The sequence below is a fragment of the Bufo bufo genome, chromosome 3, assembly GCF_905171765.1.
Source record: "Bufo bufo chromosome 3, aBufBuf1.1, whole genome shotgun sequence".
Taxonomy (NCBI): Eukaryota; Metazoa; Chordata; class Amphibia; order Anura; family Bufonidae; genus Bufo; species Bufo bufo.
The window spans coordinates 595,726,499-595,751,113 of record NC_053391.1 but is presented as its reverse complement, the minus strand read 5'-3'; positions in this window follow the sequence as shown (position 1 = coordinate 595,751,113).

The following is a 24,615-nucleotide window of genomic DNA, read 5'->3' as shown; positions in this document are numbered from 1 at the left end:
ACCTTTTCTTGATCTCTCTTGTCCATCTCGGTTTCTGCATCCATAGACACCATTAAGTGGTCTGACCATGCCACGATTACTCTAAGCTTAGCAGAAAGATTTGCGTCTGATGCATGCCCCAATGTAGAAACAATGAATATCTTATGGCTCATGAAGTGTACCAAGCAGAACGTAGTAGGGCATTACAGGACTATTTCACTTTAAATGCTGGTTCGGTGAATAATCTGGCAACACTGTGGAATGCACACAAGGCCTTTATTAGAGGCATCTTTATCAAAAAAGGAAGTCGCTATAAAAGAGACAGAGAAAAAAGATTCACAGAACTCATGACTGAGATCAGACGTATTTAAAGGGAACCTGTCACCTAAAAAACGCTTCCCAAACCACCAGCATTACCCTAAAGTAGCCAGCAGTATGTTTTTTAAAGATCCTTTTCTTCCTCCAACCAGATGCACCAAAATCTCGAAAAAAAAATAGCTTTAATCCCCTGCATGCGCTATGTAACAGCAGAGTTTGATGTCAAATGGGCAGCGGCCTCCTCGCTTCAAGTCAGGATAACCACACACCCTTTCCCTTCCCCTTTGATTGACAGCCGCGCACGTGAACGTTCTGATGCGCACTCACACCCGGGAGCCTGCGAACTGAGCCGCTGAAAACTACCTACAGCGGTATACAGCAATGTGCAGGCACGTTAATAGAGACGTCAGGGCTCATGTGTGAGACTTCGGCCGGCTTTGCTCAACAGCCGAAAACTATCGGCTGGCTGTCAATTAAAAGCGAAGGGGCAGGGAAAGGGGGCGCGGTTATCTTGACTTGAAGCGAGGAGGCCGCTGCCCCCTTGACTTCAAACTCTGCTGTTACATAGAGTATGCAGCGGATTAAAGTTAGTTTTTCATAATTTTGGTGCATCTGGCTGGAGGAAGAAAAGGATCTTTAGAAACATACTGCTGGCTACTTTAAGGTAATGCTAGTGGTTTGAGAGGCGTTTTTTAGGTGACAGGTTCCCTTTAATCTCTCAATAAAAAAGACATTTCCCTCCCATTAATCGATAAACTTTGATTACTACGTACTAACTAAATGAATGCCTATTACTCACTAATGAAAAAAGCATGCGTTCCCTAAGGGTACAATATTACTAGCAAGATAACAAGGCCAGCAAGCTTCTTTCCCATAGATTGAAAACTAGAGCACACAAAACTAAAATCTCTTTCCTGTTAAAAGATAGGTCAGGTACAAAAATATATGACCCCAAAGGCATAGCCAATAAATTTAAAGAATACTATTCTTCTTTATACAACCTAGCTAAACCTTTTGAACCCACACCATCCAAACGAGACATTAACACATTTTCAGACTCTCTATCTTTGCTCCGTTTGTCTATAAAACATCTACGTTTTCTAGATCCCCGTTCTCAATTGAAGAACTACAAAAAACCATAAAGTAACTACCATCACACAAGGCCCCAGGCCCTGATGGCCTGTCCACCCGATACTATAAAGCATTCTTGAAAGATTTATTAGCCCATTTACGTAACACATTAGAAGATGCCCGTATACAGGGTTCTCTTCCGAAAGAAATGTTAACTGCCACAACAGTGACTCTTCCCAAACCAGGAAAAGATCCAGTTTCTCCCCAGAACTTTCGCCCTATATCCCTTTTAAACACTGACACTAAGGCCTCCTGCACACGAACGTGTGCTTCCCGTTGCCGTATTGCGGACCGTATTTGTGGATCCGCAATACACGGGTGCCGTTCCGTGGGCATTCCGCATCCCGGATGTGGACCCATTCACTTGAATGGGTCCGGAGATGCGGAATGGTGCGGAACGAAATCACGGAACGGAACCCTACGGAAGCACTACGGAGTGCTTCCGTGGGGTTTCGTCCCGTACTTCCGTTTCGCAAAAAGATAAAACATGTCCTATCTTTTTGCGGAACGGCCGGATCGCGGACCCATTAAAGTGAATGGGTCCGCGATCCGCTGCGGCTGCCCCACGGACTGTGTTCGTGCATTGCGGGCCGCATTTTGCGGGCCGCAGCACGACCACGGGGCGGACACATTCGTGTGCAGGGGGCCTAAGTTGTATGCTAAACTTTTAGCTAACAGATTAGCCTCTATTATTCCACACTTAGTAGCTATTGACCAGGTAGGTTTTGTGCAAGGGAGGCAGGCATTTGACAATACAAGAAGGGTATTAAATATTTTAGATTATGTAGATAATAATCACATCTCTACAGCCTTGGTTGCACTATATGCAGAGAAGGCTTTTGACCGTGTTAATTGGTCCTTCGCAGTGTTAGCTAAGATGGGTTTCAGTATGGATATAATTTCTGCGATCAAGGTGAGGCATTAAAAATACACAAAGCACCTTCATTCCCTTGAGATCAATGACTAGCATTGCGTCTTCAATTTGATGGCGAACTTTACAGAATCTTACAAAAAAAGTTATATACCTACAGGGGTAAAGTAGGGGGCTCTTGCACCTCAATGGCAGCCCTATTACTGGTCTGTACAGGAGCCATAATAAGGGTCCATTCACATGTCCGTGTGCGTTCTGCATTTTGCGGATCGCACATCACCGGCACTTAATAGAAAATGCCTATTCTTGTCCGCAATTGCGGACAAGAATAGGACATGTTCTATTTTTTTTGAGAACGGAATTTCGGACCCGGAAGTTCGGATCCGCAATTCCGGCAGCACATCGTGCTGCCCCATAGAAATGAATGGGTCCGCAATTCCGTTCCGCAAAATGCGGAACGAAATTGCAGACGTGTGAATGGACCCTAAGGCTGTGTTTTAGGGCCTAAATCACAATAAACTGGGGTTGACAGATGTGGATCTCCAAAGTAGACGTTCATTTATAGGACAAGATTAAAGGGATTGTCCCACTTAAAATAGTCTACATTTTTTTTCCTTTCTTTTTCCCTGACCCTTCCTCTTGTACTCACGTCTTGTCTTTATGTGGTTACATCATTCAAGGTTGTATATGATAACAGGTAATAGAAGAATATTGTTTTTCATGTATGCAGTGAACTTTGTATTTTGACTTTATTTGTTCAATCAATAAAATATACAATTATAAAAAAAAAAGAATGTGAAGGACTGTAGTTTCTCATGAAGAAGTCGAATTTTCATGCCATGGGTAGATAGGCTTTTACCAGATTTGCAGCATACTTTGGGGTCACCATTAGATTTTACACCACAAGTGAACTGAATGGTAAAGCAGAGACCAAGCATTTTTTTTTATATTTCACAACCAGGTTATCTGAAATGATCAATGCAATAAAGGTCATCTTGGCCCAAACTGGATGCTACCTTCTCTGTTGTCAATTTGATTTTCTGATTTAAAGAGGTTAACCCGTTTCATGATATTGATGACAGCTTCCTCTCCCATTCAAGTAAATGGACAAGCAGCTGTAAATACACTGCCCTGGCACTACAATCTAGACGTCGTGCAGGTAAACGAGGAAGCAGCTGGTTAATGGTGGTGTCGGGTCCCTTCTGATCAGATATTGATGCCTAGTCCTGAAGATAGGTTATCAATATCATGATATAAGACAACCCCTTTTATGTAGAAGATGAAAATCGGGCATGATATAGTACATGTCAATCTCTTTCTAACAAAGCTACAAATCAGCCATGTACTGCAGATGGCTCCATATATCTCCCCATTCATTGATCCAACAGCTCTACTAGATTTATTTCAAGCTGGCAGGTCAGGGGGCATGTCCTTTCTTAGGGGATAGGACTTTTATCAGGGTACATATTCTTTCTGCTGCAGCTGTCTCCCTGTAACTGTCACAGCTTCTATCAATAGAAAGGGCTGATGGCAGTTGAAGGATGGAATTGAGCATGTGTGACCACCTCAGCGATATTGTTGAGGTGGACAGAGAAATAAGGTAAATAAAAAACAGCAGGTGAAGTTATACTGAAAGATTTAAATGAATCACTGTGTGGCTATACTAAATGTTTAAGCACATGCAATTACAAAAAGTATTCAGATCCAGGTCTTGTTTTGAGAAAATGTAGACGATTTTAAGTGGGACAATCCCTTTAATCTTGTCCCATAAATGAACTTCTACTTTGGAGATCCACATCTGTCAACCCCAGTTTATTGTGATTTAAGGCCCTAAAACACAACCTTATTATGGCTCCTGTACAGAGCAGTAATAGGGCTGCCATTGAGGTGCAAGAGCTCCCTGCTTTACCCCTGTAGATATATGACTTTATTTGTAAGATTCTGTAAGGTTCGCCATCAAATTGAAGACGCAATGCTAGTCATTGATCTCAAGGGAATGAAGGTGCTTTGTGTATTTGGTCAATAAAAATGTCATCAAAGAGCAGAGACATGGTGTAATAAACAGACATCTGAAAAACAACAGAAAATCAAAAAGGGCTTGCGAATTAGTCCTTAAAGGGGTTCTCTCACTTCATCAAATGGCATTAATCATGTAGAGAAAGTTAATACAAAGCACTTTCATGTATTGTGATTGTCCATATTGTCTCCTTTGCTGGCTTGATTCAGCAATCCAGCAGTGGTGGCCATGATGATTGCACACAATAGGAAAAGGCCTCTCTGGTGGCCATGCACAACAGCTCCTGTCCTGGCCACCTCGTATCTGCGCTGCAGTGTTGGCCATGACCCCTGGAAACGAGCAGCGTATAATGCGATAGAAAGATATATCAAGCCAGCATAGGAATATGGAAAATCACAATACATTAGTAAGTGCCATGTAATTTCTTGGTCTACATGGTAAATGCCATTTGCTGAAGTGAGACAACCCCATTAATTATCTTACAGATAAGGAAAGGATATCAAAAATAGCTTAAGAAAGAGTCCTTAATTATATTACAGATAATGATAGATATAATATCTATAAATATAATAATATAATGATATAATTATAGATACGGTAAACATGGTACCAGACTTTTTTCTTTTGTGTACTTGGTATGATACTTTATTATTCCATTTATAATTGTGATTTATTTTTTAACTTTTAATGAATAATTATCCTACAGGCTTGTTAGATACACTTTCACTTTTGAGAAAAGAAAAACTAACACAGGACCAGTATGGCAGCCATCATGTGATGTCATCATTACCAAGAGCAATAGAGGAAGTAACACTTCCATATCCTCTTTTCAGTGGTCTCTAATTGTTGCAGAATTACAATTCACAGCATGCTGGCATTTGTAGTTTCACAACTGCTGGTGGTGTGAGACAGCTTTTCTATTTATAACCCACATATAGAATGCAAAAGAAAAGGTAGAAACTGCCACAAATCAATGTTGAATGTTGAAAAAAACGAAATGTTGGGTGTGGATTACAGCCCTAGATCACACAACTCCAAAAGATCTCGCCCGGTTGTTTAGGGGTTCAAGAAATGTATTTTCTAAATTAATCTTAGGCTTCAGACGGTCGCAATGTGGGCACATTTTAGTGTCTGCATTATAGTTGCAAATCCCGTCCTGAGCAGGAATCCAGTTGCTCAAACCCAGCATAATAGGGATCATTAGAAATGGGAATGACTATAGTAGGGGGAAACCATCCCATGAAAGGTACTGTCGCACAGTTGTACAACTGAATACTGCTGCAGTTTTGACTCTAGGACACTTTAGAGGCCCAACCAAAGACCACTAACATCTCAGAGAACCTCTTAAATCTTTATATTTCTAATGGGAGTAAATTCAAGATTTAGTAGTACTACAGTGGTGGTTAAAAGTTTGTTAACTCTTCATAATTTGCTATATTTCTGCATAAAATTGACCTAAAACTACATCAGAATTTCAGACTGGTCCTAAAAGCAGATAAAGATAACTAAATCAAACAAATGAGTCAAAAATATTAGACTTGGTCATTTATTTGAGGAAAATGACCCAATATCACATGTCTGTGAGTGGCAAAAGTATGTGAACCTTTACTTTCTATATCTGGTGTAACCCCTCTTGTGCAGCAATAACTGTAACTAAATGTTTTCCAGTAATTGATGATTAGTCCTGCTTTTGGCCTGGAGGAATTTTAGCCCATTCCTCCGTACCAAAACAGCTTCAACTCTGTTATGATGGTGGGTTTCCTCCCATAAACTGCTTGCTTCAGGTCCTTCCACAACATTTCTACTGGATTAATTTCTCAAAAATTAGATTCGGCCGGTTCGCCGAATTCTCCAAAAAGATTATATTCGATCCGAATTTATTCGTGGTGAATCATGTTAACCACCTCAGCCCCCAGTGCTTAAACACCCTGAAAGACCAGGCCACTTTTTACACTTCTGACCTACACTACTTTCACCGTTTATTGCTCGGTCATGCAACTTACCACCCAAATGAATTTTACCTCCTTTTCTTCTCACTAATAGAGCTTTCATTTGGTGGTATTTCATTGCTGCTGACATTTTTACTTTTTTTGTTATTAATCGAAATTTAACGATTTTTTTGCAAAAAAATGACATTTTTCACTTTCAGTAGTAAAATTTTGCAAAAAAAAACGACATCCATATAGAAATTTTGCTCTAAATTTATAGTTCTACATGTCTTTGATAAAAAAAAAATGTTTGGGTAAAAAAAAAATGGTTTGGGTAAAAGTTATAGCGTTTACAAACTATGGTACAAAAATGTGAATTTCCGCTTTTTGAAGCAGCTCTGACTTTCTGAGCACCTGTCATGTTTCCTGAGGTTCTACAATGCCCAGACAGTACAAACACCCCACAAATGACCCCATTTCTGAAAGTACACACCCTAAGGTATTCGCTGATGGGCATAGTGAGTTCATAGAACTTTTTATTTTTTGTCACAAGTTAGCGGAAAATTATGATTTTTTTTTTTTTTTTTTTTTTTTCTTACAAAGTCTCATATTCCACTAACTTGTGACAAAAAATAAAAAGTTCTATGAACTCACTATGCCCATCAGCGAATACCTTGGGGTCTCTTCTTTCCAAAATGGGGTCACTTGTGGGGTAGTTATACTGCCCTGGCATTCTAGGGGCCCAAATGTGTGGTAAGGAGTTTGAAATCAAATTCTGTAAAAAATGACCTGTGAAATCCGAAAGGTGCTCTTTGGAATATGGGCCCCTTTGCCCACCTAGGCTGCAAAAAAGTGTCACACATCTGGTATCTCCGTACTCAGGAGAAGGTGGGGAATGTGTTTTGGGGTGTCATTTTATATATACCCATGCTGGGTGAGAGAAATATCTTGGCAAAAGACAACTTTTCCCATTTTTTTATACAAAGTTGTCATTTGACCAAGATATTTATCTCACCCAGCATGGGTATATGTAAAAAGACACCCCAAAACACATTCCTCAACTTCTCCTGAGTACGGGGATACCAGATGTGTGACACTTTTTTGCAGCCTAGGTGGGCAAAGGGGCCCATATTCCAAAGAGCACCTTTCGGATTTCACTCCTCATTTTTTCCTGAATTTGATTTCAAACTCCTTACCACACATTTGGGCCCCTAGAATACCAGGGCAGTATAACTACCCCACAAGTGACCCCATTTTGGAAAGAAGACACCCCAAGGTATTCCGTGAGGGGCATGGCGAGTTCCTAGAATTTTTTATTTTTTGTCACAAGTTAGTGGAAAATGATGATTTTTTTTTTTATTTTTTTTTTCATACAAAGTCTCATATTCCACAAACTTGTGACAAAAAATAAAAACTTCCATGAACTCACTATGCCCATCAGCGAATACCTTGGGGTCTCTTCTTTCCAAAATGGGGTCACTTGTGGGGTAGTTATACTGCCCTGGCATTCTAGGGGCCCAAATGTGTGGTAAGTAGGTAAATGACCTGTGAAATCCGAAAGGTGCTCTTTGGAATGTGGGCCCCTTTGCCCACCTAGGCTGCAAAAAAGTGTCACACATCTGGTATCTCTGTATTCAGGAGAAGTTGAGGAATGTGTTTTGGGGTGTCTTTTTACATATACCCATGCTGGGTGAGATAAATATCTTGGTCAAATGCCAACTTTGTATAAAAAAATGGGAAAAGTTGTCTTTTGCCAAGATATTTCTCTCACCCAGCATGGGTATATATAAAATGACACCCCAAAACACATTCCCCAACTTCTCCCGATTACGGAGATACCAGATGTGTGACACTTTTTTGCAGCCTAGGTGGGCAAAGGGGCCCATATTCAAAAGAGCACCTTTCGGATTTCACAGGTCATTTTTTACAGAATTTGATTTCAAACTCCTTACCACACATTTGGGCCCCTAGAATGCCAGGGCAGTATAACTACCCCACAAGTGACCCCATTTTGGAAAGAAGAGACCCCAAGGTATTCGCTGATGGGCATAGTGAGTTCATGGAACTTTTTATTTTTTGTCACAAGTTAGTGGAATATGAGACTTTGTATGAAAAAAAATAAATAAAAAAAATAAGCATTTTCCACTAACTTGTGACAAAAAATAAAAAATTCTAGGAACTCGCCATGCCCCTCACGGAATACCTTGGGGTGTCTTCTTTCCAAAATGGGGTCACTTGTGGGGTAGTTATACTGCCCTGGCATTTTCCAGGGGCCCTAATGTGTGGTAAGTAGGTAAATGACCTGTGAAATCCTAAAGGTGCTCTTTGGAATATGGGCCCCTTTGCCCACCTAGGCTGCAAAAAAGTGTCACACATGTGGTATCGCCGTATTCAGGAGAAGTTGGGGAATGTGTTTTGGGGTGTCATTTTACATATACCCATGCTGGGTGAGAGAAATATCTTGGCAAAAGACAACTTTTCCCATTTTTTTATACAAAGTTGGCATTTGACCAAGATATTTCTCTCACCCAGCATGGGTATATGTAAAATGACACCCCAAAACACATTCCCCAACTTCTCCTGAGTACGGCGATACCAGATGTGTGACACTTTTTTGCAGCCTAGATGCGCAAAGGTGCCCAAATTCCTTTTAGGAGGGCATTTTTAGACATTTGGATACCAGACTTCTTCTCACGCTTTGGGGCCCCTAGAATGCCAGAGCAGTATAAATACCCCACATGTGACCCCATTTTGGAAAGAAGACACCCCAAGGTATTCAATGAGGGGCATGGCGAGTTCATAGAAATTTTTTTTTTTTGGCACAAGTTAGCGGAAATTGATATTTTTAATTTTTTTCTCACAAAGTCTCCCGTTCCGCTAACTTGGGACAAAAAATTCAATCTTTCATGGACTCAATATGCCCCTCACGGAATACCTGGGGGTGTCTTCTTTCCGAAATGGGGTCACATGTGGGGTATTTATACTGCCCTGGCATTCTAGGGGCCCTAAAGCGTGAGAAGAAGTCTGGAATATAAATGTCTAAAAAATTTTACGCATTTGGATTCCGTGAGGGGTATGGTGAGTTCATGTGAGATTTTATTTTTTGACACAAGTTAGTGGAATATGAGACTTTGTAAGAAAAGAAAAAAAAAATTCTGCTAACTTGGGCCAAAAAAATATCTGAATGGAGCCTTACAGAGGGGGGGGGGGGGGGGATCAATGACAGGGGGGTGATCAATGACAGGGGGGGTGATCAATGACAGGGGGGTTGATCAATGACAGGGGGGTGATCAGGGAGTCTATATGGGGTGATCACCACAGTCATTGATCACGCCCCTGTAAGGCTTCATTCAGACGTCCGGATGCGTTTTGCGGATCCGATCCATCTATCAGTGCATCCGTAAAAATCATGCGGACATCTGAATGGAGCTTTACAGGGGGGTAATCAATGACAGGGGGGTGATCAGGGAGTCTATATGGGGTGATCACCACAGTCATTGATCATGCCCCTGTAAGGCTTCATTCAGACGTCCGGATGCGTTTTGCGGATCGGATCCATCTATCAGTGCATCCGTAAAAATCATGCGGACATCTGAATGGAGCTTTACAGGGGGGTGATCAGGGAGTCTATATGGGGTGATCACCACAGTCATTGATCATGCCCCTGTAAGGCTTCATTCAGACGTCCGGATGCGTTTTGAGGATCGGATCCATCTATCAGTGCATCCGTAAAAATCATGCGGACATCTGAATGGAGCTTTACAGGGGGGTGATCAGGGAGTCTATATGGGGTGATCACCACAGTCATTGATCATGCCCCTGTAAGGCTTCATTCAGACGTCCGGATGCGTTTTGCGGATCGGATCCATCTATCAGTGCATCCGTAAAAATCATGCGGACATCTGAATGGAGCTTTACAGGGGGGTGATCAGGGAGTCTATATGGGGTGATCACCACAGTCATTGATCATGCCCCTGTAAGGCTTCATTCAGACGTCCGGATGCGTTTTGAGGATCGGATCCATCTATCAGTGCATCCGTAAAAATCATGCGGACGTCTGAATGGAGCTTTACAGGGGGTTGATCAATGACAGGGGTGTAATCAATGACAGGGGGGGTGATCAGGGAGTCTATATGGGGTGATAACCACAGTCATTGATCACGCCCCTGTAAGGCTTCATTCAGACGTCCGGATGCGTTTTGCGGATCTGATCCATCTATCAGTGGATCCGTAAAAATCATGCGGACATCTGAATGGAGCTTTACAGGGGGGTAATCAATGACAGGGGGGTGATCAATGACAGGGGGGTGATCAGGGAGTCTATATGGGGTGATCAGGGGCTAATAAGGGGTTAATAAGTGACGGGGGGGGGGGGGTGTAGTGTAGTGTAGTGGTGCTTGGTGGGACTTTACTGAGCTACCTGTGTCCTCTGGTGGTCGATCCAAACAAATGGGACCACCAGAGGACCAGGTAGCAGGTATATTAGACGCTGTTATCAAAACAGCGTCTAATATACCTGTTAGGGGTTAAAAAAAAACACATCTCCAGCCTGCCAGCGAACGATCGCCGCTGGCAGGCTGGAGATCAACTCTCTTACCTTCCGTTCCTGTGAGCGCGCGCGCCTGTGTGCGCGCGTTCACAGGAAATCTCGCCCATCGCGAGATGACGCATATATGCGTGACTCTGCGCAGGGCTGCCACCTCCGGAACGCGATCCTGCGTTAGGCGGTCCGGAGGTGGTTAAAAACAGCTATTAACTGGCTGCAGAGAGCCTGTATAGTAGTGTAGAACACTGTGCCTTGCAGTAACACGCATAGGGAGTCTGCTGTGGTAGTGAAACAATACTGTGAGTCAGTATGACACCCAGATGACAGACATCGCTCTTAGAATCACTGCACACTTTACTTATTTGGTCAATTACAGGGCCATGACTGACAAAATTACTCAAGTGTGAACTCAGCCTTACAGGTCGATGTTAGCGTCAGGTATAACGAACTGTGCAGAGGCCCAAGATCCTACTATAGCGTGAAAGATAGCTCTCCTTTTACACCGTCGTCAGCTGATTCCACATAGATTTCTACAGAACCTGTTCTATTAAATGCTTATACAAGTAGAGCCCCCCTGACAGAGTGGAGAGGGTGTCAGTAGTGAGTTTGTTTTAAAGTAATTGATTATTTTGCCCTTCCTCTGATCCGTCAGAACAATAACCCCCAAAAAACGGATCCTGTCTGTTGAGCATCAGCATTTGGTCAGTAATCCATCAGTATTGCTAAAGCCCCCCAAAAAAACAGGAGTGGATCCAAAACAGAGATGGCACATGAATGGAATATTTGCATGTCTTCTGTGTTTTGTACCCACTCCTGCTTTTGGCTACTAAATCATAAGCCAATTCTGACCAAAATACGGACCATATCATACAGGCCTTACAGCTGCTACATAGACAGGATCTGTTTTGCGTCTCATTTTTCCTTCCTTCTGACAGATCAGTAGAAGGGTCAAATAAATTATGATGTCAACCAGGGCAAAAAGGCAAAATAGTGGCACAGTCATGGAGTGGTAAGGGTGGGAATAGCATGAGGAGACCACAGAGTGGCGCAGTGACATACTGGTGAGGTAGAAGCAACCTGAAGAGACCACAGAGTGTCCCAGTGACAGAGTAGGGAGGGGGCAGCAGCATGATGAGACCACAGAGTGGCCCAGTGACATAGTGGTGAGGTGGCAGCAGCACGAGGAGACCACAGAGTGTTGAGGTAGCAGTAGCATGAGGAGACCACAGAGTGGTGATGTGGCAGCAGCATGAGGAGACCACAGAGTGGCCCAGTGACATAGTGGTGATGTTGCAGCAGCATGAGGAGACCACAGAATGGCCCAGTGACAGAGTGTTGAGTTGGCAGCAGCATGAGGAGACCACAGAGTGGCCTAGTGACATAGTTGCAAGGTGGCAGCAGCATGAGGAGACTACAGAGTGGCCCAGTGACATAGTGTTGAGGTAGCAGCAACATGAGGAGAACACAGAGTGGTGATGTGGCAGCAGCATAAAGAGACCACAGAGTGGTGAGGTGGCAGCAGCATGAGAAGACCACAGAGTGGTGAGGTGGCAGCAGCATGAGGAGACAACAGAGTGGCCCAGTGACATAGTGTTGAGGTGGCAGCAGCATGAGGAGACCACAAAATGGTGATGTGGCAGCAGCATGAGGAGACCACAGAATGGTGAGGTGGCAGCAGCATGAGAAGACCACAGAGTGGCCCAGTGACAGAGTGGGGAGGTGGGGGCAATACTAGTACCAGCTGAAGTTGGTGAATGGCAGTTGGAGCACCTGGCAGCAGGTGTGGCATCAGGCGGGTGGCAGCCTCAGAATAGTAGCTGAAGCAGGTAGCCAGAAGAAACAGGTCTCTTTTGACAAAGTGTAGGTGGGGAACCATGGGTGATCTAGTCTGATGCATCAGGCACTGGTGTTTGAAAATCCTGGCTGATCCACACCTTATTCATCTTCACAAAGGTCAGTTTCTCCACATTTTGGGAGGACAGGCGAGTTCTCCTTGGGGTTACTATGGCCCCCGCCGCATTAAACACCTGCTCTGATGCCACACTGCTAGCCGGGCAGGAAAGATTGTCCAGGGCAAACTCGGCCAGTTGCGGCCACAAATTGAGTTTGGCTGCCCAGTAGTCCAGGGGATCTTCGATGTGGGGTGGCAGGGCGCACTCCAAGTATGCCACAACCTGCTGATTCAGGTTCTGCTCTATGTTTAGCTCCGGCTGCTGGTGAGTAGTTTCTTCAGTAGGTGGGTGAAGAAAACTGCTCATCTGCGACTCTAGATTTAAGTTGCTGCTGATGGAGCTGGTACTGTTGCCTCTTGGAGGAGGAGCAAAAAGACCAGCAGATGATGGGAAGCAATGACAGCTCCCTTTGGCTGAGGTGGTGGAGCCTTGACTGCATGAAATTGGGTGCGTGCCACTGGGTGATGCAGTGGTTGCTGTGGCAGGCTGGACCACCACATCGGAGCCATGGTTCTCCCAGGCCACTTTATAGTGACCCTGCATGTGTTAATGCAGGGCCGTGGTGCCAACATTGGCACCCTGGCCATGCTTCACCTTCTGCCCACAAATTCGGCAAATGCCCATGTTCACCTCCTCTGGCGGCCTAACAAAAAATTGCCACACCGCCAAGTATGACATTTTCCCCCTAACACTCTGCGTTGACTGCCTGCTACCGCTACTTTCCAGGCAGGTAGGCTTCTGCAAAGCGGGTGGTCTACCCCGGGCATGTTTGGCTCCTGGCCTCCCACTGCTGCCACCCTGCTGACTCACAGCCACGCTACCAACCTGCTGGCTCAGCCGCTGCCTCACTGAGAACCTTTAAACCCTGCTGCTTCTCCACTTCATCCCAAGGCACAGGAAACAACTGGACAAGGTAAAGGGGAGAAGGCTTTTAAACATTTGTTCTCCACATTGTTTCCTGTCCCTGGGAGGAGGGGTACCCTCTTGTTTAGTGCCGTTTGAGAGGCAGACATACCGCATACTGGGACAAATAAGCCTGAGTTAGGGGCGTAACTACCATAGCGGCAGTCCATGCGACTGCTATGGGGCCCAGGGCAAGAGGGGGCCCAGTCTTAGTTGGGATTATCTCCTCTTCTACTCGGGTTGAAAACTTGGTCAGGACTCTACCCTCTAAAGGAACAACTTTTAGCAAAAGAGGCAGTGAAAAAATGGCCCAAGGGTCACTGAAAAGGGTTTAGGCAGCAACCCTTCTTTCCTGTGTGGGGGGCCTGGTTTGATCCTTGCTATGGGGCCCTTACTTCTCTATGTACGCCACTGGCCTGAGTCACTAACATGGGGACAGGCTGCTGTGTGCATCCGAAAAATTCAATGGCGTTATTTGCCGTAGAATCTGGACACTCATTCTGAGAGCACAATTGTCTTATTATAAGGCCATTTTGGAGTGGGAAACATGCTACATTTCCCAGACATAAGATCAAGGCAATATTTACACAACAGTGAAGAAAAAAGGTCATTAAAAACTGTGTGTTTTTAACATTTTCTTTTTATTGATTAAAACGTATGTATGGGTGCTGTCGGACCGTGATGTACAATGTACAATTTTTTGACGCCCATGTGAATAACCACATTGACTACCATTGTTCTTAAAATGGTCATGTGAATGTAGCCAGATTATGGGGAGGCTTATGTATGAAAAATGTATATTGGCTTGTCCTTCTACCTTGCTAGTCAGTCCCAAGAAGCACTCAAAAGGCAGCATTCCCTCCACACATGCTCTTTTAACTCTTCACATTGACTCTAGCTGGACCTCACAGCAAATTTTGAACATGCTCCTCCCATGTCTATTCAAGGCACCCCACCAACTCAGTAGTTATGCCCCCACACAGTAGTGCTGGACCTGTGGTGTAAATAAAAAAAGTAATACTCACCTAGCCCCGCTCTCCCCAGCAAGTGCAATGCAGTAACGTCATAGCACCTGCTGGACTGAAAGAGCATATGGGCCAAGGACAGGCCAGGTAATGATCCTTGGCCTATGTGCTCTTTTATTCAGCTCAGCAGGTGCGATGCTGTTACTGTATCACGCCAGCTGGGGAGAACACAGACCAGGGAAAAAGGCCTTGGCCATGATGTAGGACAGATGTCCATTACAGCCCGGACCCCTGGTAGTTCTGCCACTGCTTACAGCTCAGCCATATTCCCAAAAATCTGCAAGCAACCATATCCCTGTTATAGCATTACCTCCCCAAACACTCTTGTGGCAGCTTCACTGTGCCACAGCTCATCCTCATTCTGTGGAGGTGATCGCCATATGTAAATGCAGCGGTGCTTCCGCACTGCGGCCAGGCCTAAGTTTTCGTGCACGGCCGACCGGAGCTGTCGGTCGGCCGGGGCACAGAGGGACCTGAGCAGAGAGCGGAGCGGACGCTTGCGCCCACCGGCTGGGGGATTTAACCCCGGACTGGGAATATCGCTGGCCGGAATTTTCTTGCAGCGACTGGCTTCGGCGTTAACCCTTCCGGAGAGGCGCTACCTGGTGCCGGCTCCTGAAAGGGTGGATCCTGGTGGTAGCTGCGGGACCGGCCTGGGACACCACGGTGCATGACCGTGGCCGGCCGAGTAAGCAGCGCCTGCCAGGATGTAATTAACCCCCTAAGTGGCCGTGTAGCCGTCGGCCTACAGGGGAAGTAAGAGGGGGTCCTGGTGTTATAACACAATAGTGTGGCACAGATCTGCTGCCACCTAATATCTGAGGGTCCATACTTGGCTATTGTAAGCCATTCGTTGTTTGGCTGAACATAGTAACGCCCAATTAACAGCAAGTCTGCAACATCCTGTGGCAGAACCCTCTAGTTACTAAAATAAAGCCTAGTGCCTGTTTCCTGGTGCCTGCCACCAAAGAGGGAGGGGGAAGAAGGTTAAAACATACTTGCCTAATCCTGTGTACTCACCTCATCTTCATCCTCTTCTCTTCATCCTCCCTAAGTGGGCCTATAAGGTCACCTTCTCCAGCAGGGTCACCTCCTCAGCAGCTGGCACCAGAGTGGCAGGAGTCTGGTGTGGCGGGACGGTCTTCTCTTTGGCGGACCTAGGTGACCCCTTGGCTGGCAGGATGCAGGGGAGCGAGGCACCTTGTCTTCTTGTGGGGGAGGAGGCAGCGTGGAGGACCAACTCTGCCGTGCTCCCCTCGGGAGAACAGGGAAGCGAGGTGATCACTGTTTCCCACCTGAAAAGAAGAACAATAAAAAACTAAAATAAAAAATCGTCAGGAGCTGCCCTGCAGAGCATGGAGGTCTTGCCTCCTATTGATACTAGAAAAAACTGAAGCTCTCTCTCCAGGCTGGAGGGGGTATAGCTGCCAGGGGAGGAGCTAACAGCTTTATCTAGTGTCAATGCCTCCTAGAAGACATAGCTATACCCACGGTTCCTGTGTCCCCCAATGAATATGGGCGAGAAAGTACCAGCTTACATGAGCTCCACGGTCCATGCCACCAGAGAGGCTGGCATTTTTTCCTATAGTGTTCAAGCACGACCACCACTGATGGATTGCAGGGTGGTTGTAACCATGGAAATGAGAAGTGTATAATGTGATGGGAAAATGAACCAAGCCAGCAAAGGAGGAAATATGGAAAATCACAATACATTAGTAAGTGGCTTGTATTAGCTTTCTCTACATGATAAATGGATGGGGACACCACACGTCGTGTGCTGTCCATATTTCTTTTTTGCGGCTCCATAGAAATAAATGGGTCCGCATTTGATTTGTAAAAAATGCAAACCGAAAATAAGTTTGTGTGCATGAGGCCTAAGTGTGTATACATATGTACATAGCTCTCAGTCACTGATAGCACTTTAAGAACACTCCCGGTCAACTGTCTCACTTCAGCAAGTCGAAAACATGAAAAAGGAGAAAAAGGAAGAAACAAGGTTATTCAAAATCTTTCAAGGGATCAACTAAATGCCCCTGAAGAAGTGGAAAGGGGCGCTAACAGGACTGTAACCACATTATGTGAAGAATGTAGAACAACAGAGTGGAAGTAGGCTGCTCCAGTTAGTGTCAACGAAGTTTAACACTATGTCAATGAAGTGAATAGAAGGAAAAAAACATTACCAGTGAAGTGATTAGGTCTAAACCAGTTGGACAAGACAACACTGATAATCGGGAAGGAGAAGAGCGCCAAACTTCTAATCTAATGCCAGATGTAGTGAAGGGTGAATATGCAGTAAGCCGGATTGGGGTTATGCACACTGACGCTATAATATGCAATGACTGGGTCAGGTGTAAATGATAATTAAGTTGAGTTTTTGGTTTTTGTTTGTGACGCCAATTGCAGCGTGCACAGGGTACTAATACAGGGCCCTTTTAAGATGTTGTAACTCACGTACCAGGTGAGGAATGCCAGAGTGGTATAATGTCTCTGTGTGGTAGTAGTAATAGTGTCAACGGTGTCTCCTACCTGGGTACGGCTGGACTCCTGGATCCTGGCTCACTTGCAATAAAATTAGTGTTGCTAGTAGGAGTAATTGAGGAACTTGGTAGCAATGAATGAGATCCAGAATTGGAATATAATTCAAACTGGTCTTTACTGGATGCAGCATTAATCCACACGAGATACAGCAATAGTCCTTGGTCCCAGCAGGTATTGGCAATGTATGGCAGGAATCTGTCTTCTGCTTCTATCATATGCCTGGAGAATATGGCAGGAATCTATATCTTCTGCTCTATCTTCTGCTGTGTATGGGACTGACTAGCTGAGGAGGATTTTGGCTTCTCCTGGTCTCTGGACGTTACTCACAGTTGTGCTCACAGGGTATGGTTCTTCCTGGAGTTCTGGAGGTGGCTGCTTGCTTTCTACCAGCTGAGGCTGAAGGGCTCAGACTGGGAATGGTGATCTTTAGTCTCAGCCGAGACAAGATTCTGGTTTGGGATCCCTAGAATTGGGAGCTCCTACCAGCACAGCCTTTCCCTAGCCGGGGTGGCTGGCACACTAACTCTAACTAACTTCCTTTCCTCCCCATGAGGCAGGACGTGGGTGAGCCCACTCTGCTCAAAGAGGGGGAGGTAAACTGGAATGTACTATTCCAGTCTAGATATGCTAAACTGAACTAAGTCCCTTCTGAACACATTGCTGCCACCTGCTGGTGTACATGGAAATTACAGCAAAATACATGTAACAGGCTTAGAATATGCACATTTGTGAGAATGTGATGTTAAATTACACAGGATGACAATGCAGATACACTTAACAGGTTGTAGCGGGGTAAAAGAGTTTTGTAACATAACTCTGGGATGTTACAAATATATTATATATTATGTAGTGGTAAGTGGATAAATACCCTTCCATATAAGGAAACAAAGGGATGAATGTAACATTATTATTATAGATTGTTGATGGTAACGGTACCACAATAAAAATCAATGTGACCAGAAATGGACTGAACACCAGTGTGTGGATGTGCCCAATAAAGGTCAAAGTGCAGCAGATCTGCTTCTGATGAAGGGGGTATTATATGGACCCCTGAAACGCGTTGAGCCTAAATTTATTCCTAAATAAAGAGAGAGTTCATGAAGTAGAGGATTGGGCTGCTATTTTCCATCTCCACTGCAGATCTGGCCTACTTACCTGGATTTCTACCTTTCTACGAACTATCCCGGATCAGGTGGGAATCACCCCAGGTGTCTTGAGTTTATCCTGGAGGTGACCTTCCTTGTGAAGTGAGTGGAAAAGTTTTTATCTTTCAATTTGGTATACAATTACTTGTTTTTATATACAGTACAGACCAAAAGTTTGGACACACCTTCTCATTCAAAGAGTTTTTTTTATTTTCATGACTATGAAGGCATCAAAACTATGAATTAACACATGTGGAATTATATACATAACAAACAAGTGTGAAACAACTGAAAATATGTCATATTCTAGGATCTTCAAAGTAGCCACCTTTTGCTTTGATTACTGCTTTGCACACTCTTGGCATTCTCTTGATGAGCTTCAAGAGGTAGTCCCCTGAAATGGTCTTCCAACAGTCTTGAAGGAGTTCCCAGAGATGCTTAGCACTTGTTGGCCCTTTTGCCTTCACTCTGCGGTCCAGCTCACCCCAAACCATCTCGATTGGGTTCAGGTCCGGTGACTGTGGAGGCCAGGTCATCTGGCGCAGCACCCCATCACTCTCCTTCATGGTCAAATAGCCCTTACTTTCAAAGTTTTCCCAATTTTTCGGCTGACTGACTGACCTTAATTTCTTAAAGTAATGATGGCCACTCGTTTTTCTTTACTTAGCTGCTTTTTTCTTGCCATAATACAAATTCTAACAGTTTATTCAGTAGGACTATCAGCTGTGTATCCACCTGACTTCTCCTGAACGCAACTGATGGTCCCAACCCCATTTATAAGGCAAGAAATCACACTTATTAAACCTGACAGGGCACACCTGTGAAGTGAAAACCATTTCAGGGGACTACCTCTTGAAGCTCATCAAGAGAATGCCAAGAGTGTGCAAAGCAGTAATCAAAGCAAAAGGTGGCTACTTTGAAGAACCTAGAATATGACATATTTTCAGTTGTTTCACACTTGTTTGTTATGAATATAATTCCACATGTGTGGATGCCATAGTTTTGATGCCTTCAGTGTGAATCTACAATATTCATAGTCATGAAAATAAAGAAAACTCTTTGAATGAGAAGGTGTGTCCAAACTTTTGGTCTGTACTGTATATCAATTTCACTTTGACCTTTATTGGGCACATCCACACACTGGTGTTCAGTCAATTTCTGGTCACATTGATTTTATTGTGGTACAGTTACCATCAACAATCTATAATAATAATGTTACATTCATCCCTTTGTTTCCTTATATGGAAGGGTATTTATTTATCCACTTACCACTACATAATATATAATATATTAACCCTTCACTACATCTGGCATTAGATTAGAAGTTTGGCGCTCTTCTCCTTCCCGCTTATCAGTGTTGTCTTGTTCAACTGGTTTGGACCTAATCACTTCACTGGTAATGTTTTTTTCCTTCTATTCACTTCAATTCAGCAAGTGGCATTCATCATATAGAGAAAGTTAAGACAAGCCACTTACTAATGTATTGTGATTGTCCATATTGCTTCCTTTGCTGGCTTGGTTCATTTTTATATCACATTGTACATTGCTCAATTCCATGGTTACAACCAGCCTGTAATCCAGCAGTGGTGGTCGTGCTTGCACACAAAAAAAAAAAAAGACAGCCTCTCTGGTGGCCGGAACCATGGGAGCTCACGTAGGCTGGTACTTTTTTCTATAGTGTACAAGCACAGCCATGGTGCTGGACTGCAGGGTGGTCATTACCATGGAAACTTACTCTGCATAATAAATGCTATTTACTGAAGTGGCAAAACCCCTTTAAGTCCCTCTGCACTGATGGTGGACGCATCAAAGAGCTGCAGGTCTCTACATAAGTTTGGCACTTCCTCCAGCAGGCTGTGCATCATACTTTAACCTACACCAGCTCCCTTGCTGGCATAGATTTAAGCCATTTTCCACCCCAAAAACTAGGATGGAAAATTATAAATGAGCCCAGCCTGTCAGCCGCCCACACCACACTTCTTTTTCTCTGCACTCGGGAAAAATGGTGTGAGTGGGGAAAAAGTTATAGATTTTGCTGCAAAAATCCCAAGAGACAAAATCTGATTTATAAATGATCCCCAAAAGTGTTTAACCCCTTCAACCCCGGGCCTGTTTTCCCCCTTCCTGCCCAGTCCATTTTTTGCAAATCTGACATGTGTCACTTTATGTGGTGATAACTTTAAACGCTTTGACTTATCCAGGCCATTCTGAGATAGTTTTTTCGTCACATATTGTACTTCATGACACTGGTAAAATGGAGTAAAAAATAATAATTTTTATTTATAAAAAAATACCAAATTTGCCAAAAATATGGAAAAATTTGCAAATTTCCAAGTTTCAATTTCTCTACTTCTATAATACATAGTAATACCTACAAAAATAGTTATTACTTTACATTTCCCATATGTCTACTTCATGTTTGGATCATTTTGGGAATGATATTTAATTTTTTGGGGACTTTGTTAACCCTTTAGGTGTTCCACAAGAATTAATGGAAAATAGGCAGATTTTTCATTTTAATAATTTTTTTCCAGTTACAAAGCAAGGGTTAACAGCCAAACAAAACTCAATATTTATGATTCTGATTCTGTAGTTTACAGAAACACCCCATATGTGGTCGTAAACCGCTGTACGGGCACACGGCAGGGCGCAGAAGGAAAGGAATGCCATACGGTTTTTAGAAGGCAGATTTTGCTGGACTGGTTTTTTGACACCATGTCCCATTTGAAGCCCCCCTGATGCACCCCTAGAGTAGAAACTCCAGAAAAGTGACCCCATTCTAGAAACTACACCCCTTAAAGTATTTAAAACTGATTTTACAAACTTTGTTAACCCTTTAGGTGTTCCTCAAGAATTAATGGAAAATAGAGATACAATTTCAAAATTTCACTTTTTTGGCAGATTTTCCATTTTAATATTTTTTTTTCAAGTTACAAAGCAAGGGTTAACAGCCAAACAAAACTCAATATTTATGGCCCTGATTCTGTAGTTTACAGAAACACCCCATATGTTGTCGTAAACCGCTGTACGGGCACACAGCAGGGCGCAGAAGGAAAGGAATGCCATACGGTTTTTGGAAGGCAGATTTTGCTGGACTGGTTTTTTGACACCATGTCCCATTTGAAGCTCCCCTGATGCATCCCTACAGTAGAAACTCAAAAAAGTGACTACATTTTGGAAACTAGGGGATAAGGTGCCAGTTTTATTGGTACTATTTTTGGGTACATATGATTTTTTATTGCTCTATATTAAGTTTTTTTGTGAGGCAAGGTAACAAGAAAATTGATGTTTTGGCACCGTTTTTATTTTTACAGCGTTTACCTGAGGGATTAGGTCATGTGACTTTTTTATAGAGCAGATCGTTACGCACGTGGCAATACCTAATATGTCTACTTTTTCTTATTTATTTAAGTTTTACACAATAATAGCATTTTTGAAACCGAAATAATGATATTTTAGTGTCTCATAGTCTGAGAGCCATAGCTTTTTTATTTTTTGACCGATTCTCTCAGGTAGGGTCTCATTTTTTGCGGGATAGGGTGACAGTCTGATTGGTACTATTTTGGGGGGCATACACCTTTTTGATCACTTGCTGTTGCAATTTTTGTGATGTAATGTGACAAAAATGGCTTTTTTTTTACACTTTTTTTTTTTTTTTTTTTACGGTGTTCACCTGAGTGGTTAGGTCATGTGATATTTTTATAGAGCTGTTTGTTACGGACGTGGCGATACCTAATATGTATACTTTTTTTTATTTTTTTCACTTTAGCACAATAATAGCAGTTTTGAAGCAAAAAATAATCATATTTTAGTGTCTCCATAGTCTGAGAGCCATAGTTTTTGTATTTTTTGACCGATTATCTTAGGTATGGTCTCATTTTTTGAGGGATGAGGTGACGGTCTGATTGGTACTATTTTGGGGGGCATAAGCCTTTTTGATCACTTGCTGTTGCAATTTTTGTGATGTAATGTGACAAAAATTGCTTTTTTTTACACCGTTTTTATTTTTATATGGTGTTTATCGGACAGGGTGGATCATGTGATATGATTATAGAGCCAGTCATTACGGACGCGGTGATACCTAATATGTGTGGGTTTTGTTTTTTCAGTTTTTTATTATAAAATAAGGGGAAAGGGGCATTTTTTTTCTTTTTTACTTTATTAATTTTAAGACTATTAATTTTATTAAAAACCCTTTTTTTTTACTTTACTTATGACATTCACTTTTGGGGGTCTGATCCCCTCTGCAATGCATTACAATACATCTGTATTGTAATGCATTGCCTGTTAGTGTATGACACTGAGTCATACACTAACAGGTTGCCTAGGAGACGGGCCTGAGGCTGAATCTCCCGTAGAAGGCAGTTCCCGATGCCGTGCAAGGCATTAGGCAGCCTCTGCACGGCATCGGGCTGCCTTGTGTCGCATCGGGTCCCCGCCACAGCAGTGCCGGGACTCGATGCGATCGTTCACCTGACACAAACCTCTTCTATGCTGCGGTCAGCGCGGACTGCGGCATAGAAGGGTTTAATCCGCTGGCATCGGCTTTTACAGCGATGCCGGCGGATACAGCAGGGGCCCGGCTACCAAGGACTGCCGGGCCCCTGCAGTGATCGCGTGTGCACCGCTCCGGTGCCCGCGCGATCACTATGACGTACTATTACGTCAAATTGCAGGAACTCAGTGGTTCCCATGACGTAACAGTACGTCAAAGGTCGGGAAGGGGTTAAAGTTCTAAGTGCTGAGGCGGAGCTAAGCAGAGCATGTGAGCGGCAGCACGCCGGCCCGAGCTCCTCTGCACCATATGGACAAACATCCTGAAACCCACACTGAACCGGAGATAAAAGCCTCCGTTTAGCTCCTTAACCTACTGCTGACCCCTGGGCTGCACCAGAGCGGGCGTCCTGCGACTATGAAGCTGAAAAAGGACGGGAAAGTGGCGGAGAAGGAAATCCAAGATGGCGCTGGCTCGGCAACTCCAGGCCGACAGTGCCGGACAGCAGAGGCGCAGCGGGATGCGGCGGCCAGGCTGGAGAAGTTTGCCAGGACCTCTTCAGTGGCGGTGAGCAAAGGGTCTCAAAAGAGGCAAGCGGCTGCTAAGGGGGATGTACATATGGACTCTGATCCTGAAATGGAGGAGCCGTCTGGGGGGCCTATCGTCCAATCCAATAGATTCTCTCCACTGTGCCCTGATCCTGATGCAAACACTATGGGGGCTACAGAGTCTGATATGGACGAGCCTACTCTGAAAGATGTAATGCTGGCCATAACTAACTGTGGCAAGTCGCTTACTACTCTTACTGAACAAGTAGTGGCCCTCAAAGAAGACGTTACTATTGTTCGCCATGATTTGAGAAAACTGCAGAACGCACCACGGCCTTAGAAGACAGAATGGTGCAGTTGAGGATATCTTGCCCCCCCCCACTCGAAAAGAGATATGAGAGAGTACGCCAGGCGGGTGGATGTCATTGCCGCCAAACAGGACGACTGGAAAACTGGGGCCCGCTGAAACAACATTAGAATGGTTGGCATACCTGAGAAGCCGGCCAATTTTTTGAAACTTGGCTTAAAAACAAATTTGGCGCGGAGGTGCTGATGCAGTTTTTTGCTGTGGAACGAGCTCATAGAGTTCCTACCCGACCGCTACCACCGGGGGCGCCTCCGAGACCCATACTGGTGAAATTACTGCACTACAGAGATCGGGACATTATTTTGAGGAAAGCCAGGGAGCTGACGGATCTTATGATCGATGGAAATAAGGTGTCACTATATCTGGAATTCTCTCAGGAAGTGCAAAAAAGAAGAGCGAAATTCCTGGACATAAAGAAACGTCTACGGTCCCTGATTGTTGCATATTCCATGATATACCCTGCCAAGTTGCGGATAGTGGCCTTGGGGACTACGACTTTCCACGACAACCCAGAGGAGGCAAGGAAGTGGCTGGACTGTCATGAGCGACAGCTGGCGGCAGATGGAAACTGATGGCCGGAAGATGCGATGATAATCTAAACAACCGCCATTGAGGGCATGTGGTGTGTCAGTCGGTATGTGTGACAGTATGGCTGGTGAGCTTATAAGTGGTTTACAATGTGCAGAGTAGAGTGGCTCCTCCAACCTATCAATGGAGGGGTCATCTCGCATTGGGTTCAATACCTTATGTTCTAGAGGTGCAGGAGGTGTGGGCGTATGTCGCATACTTTGTATATTTTCTAATTGCGATAAAAATTGTTCTCTGTTATTTATGACAGATATATTTATTGCT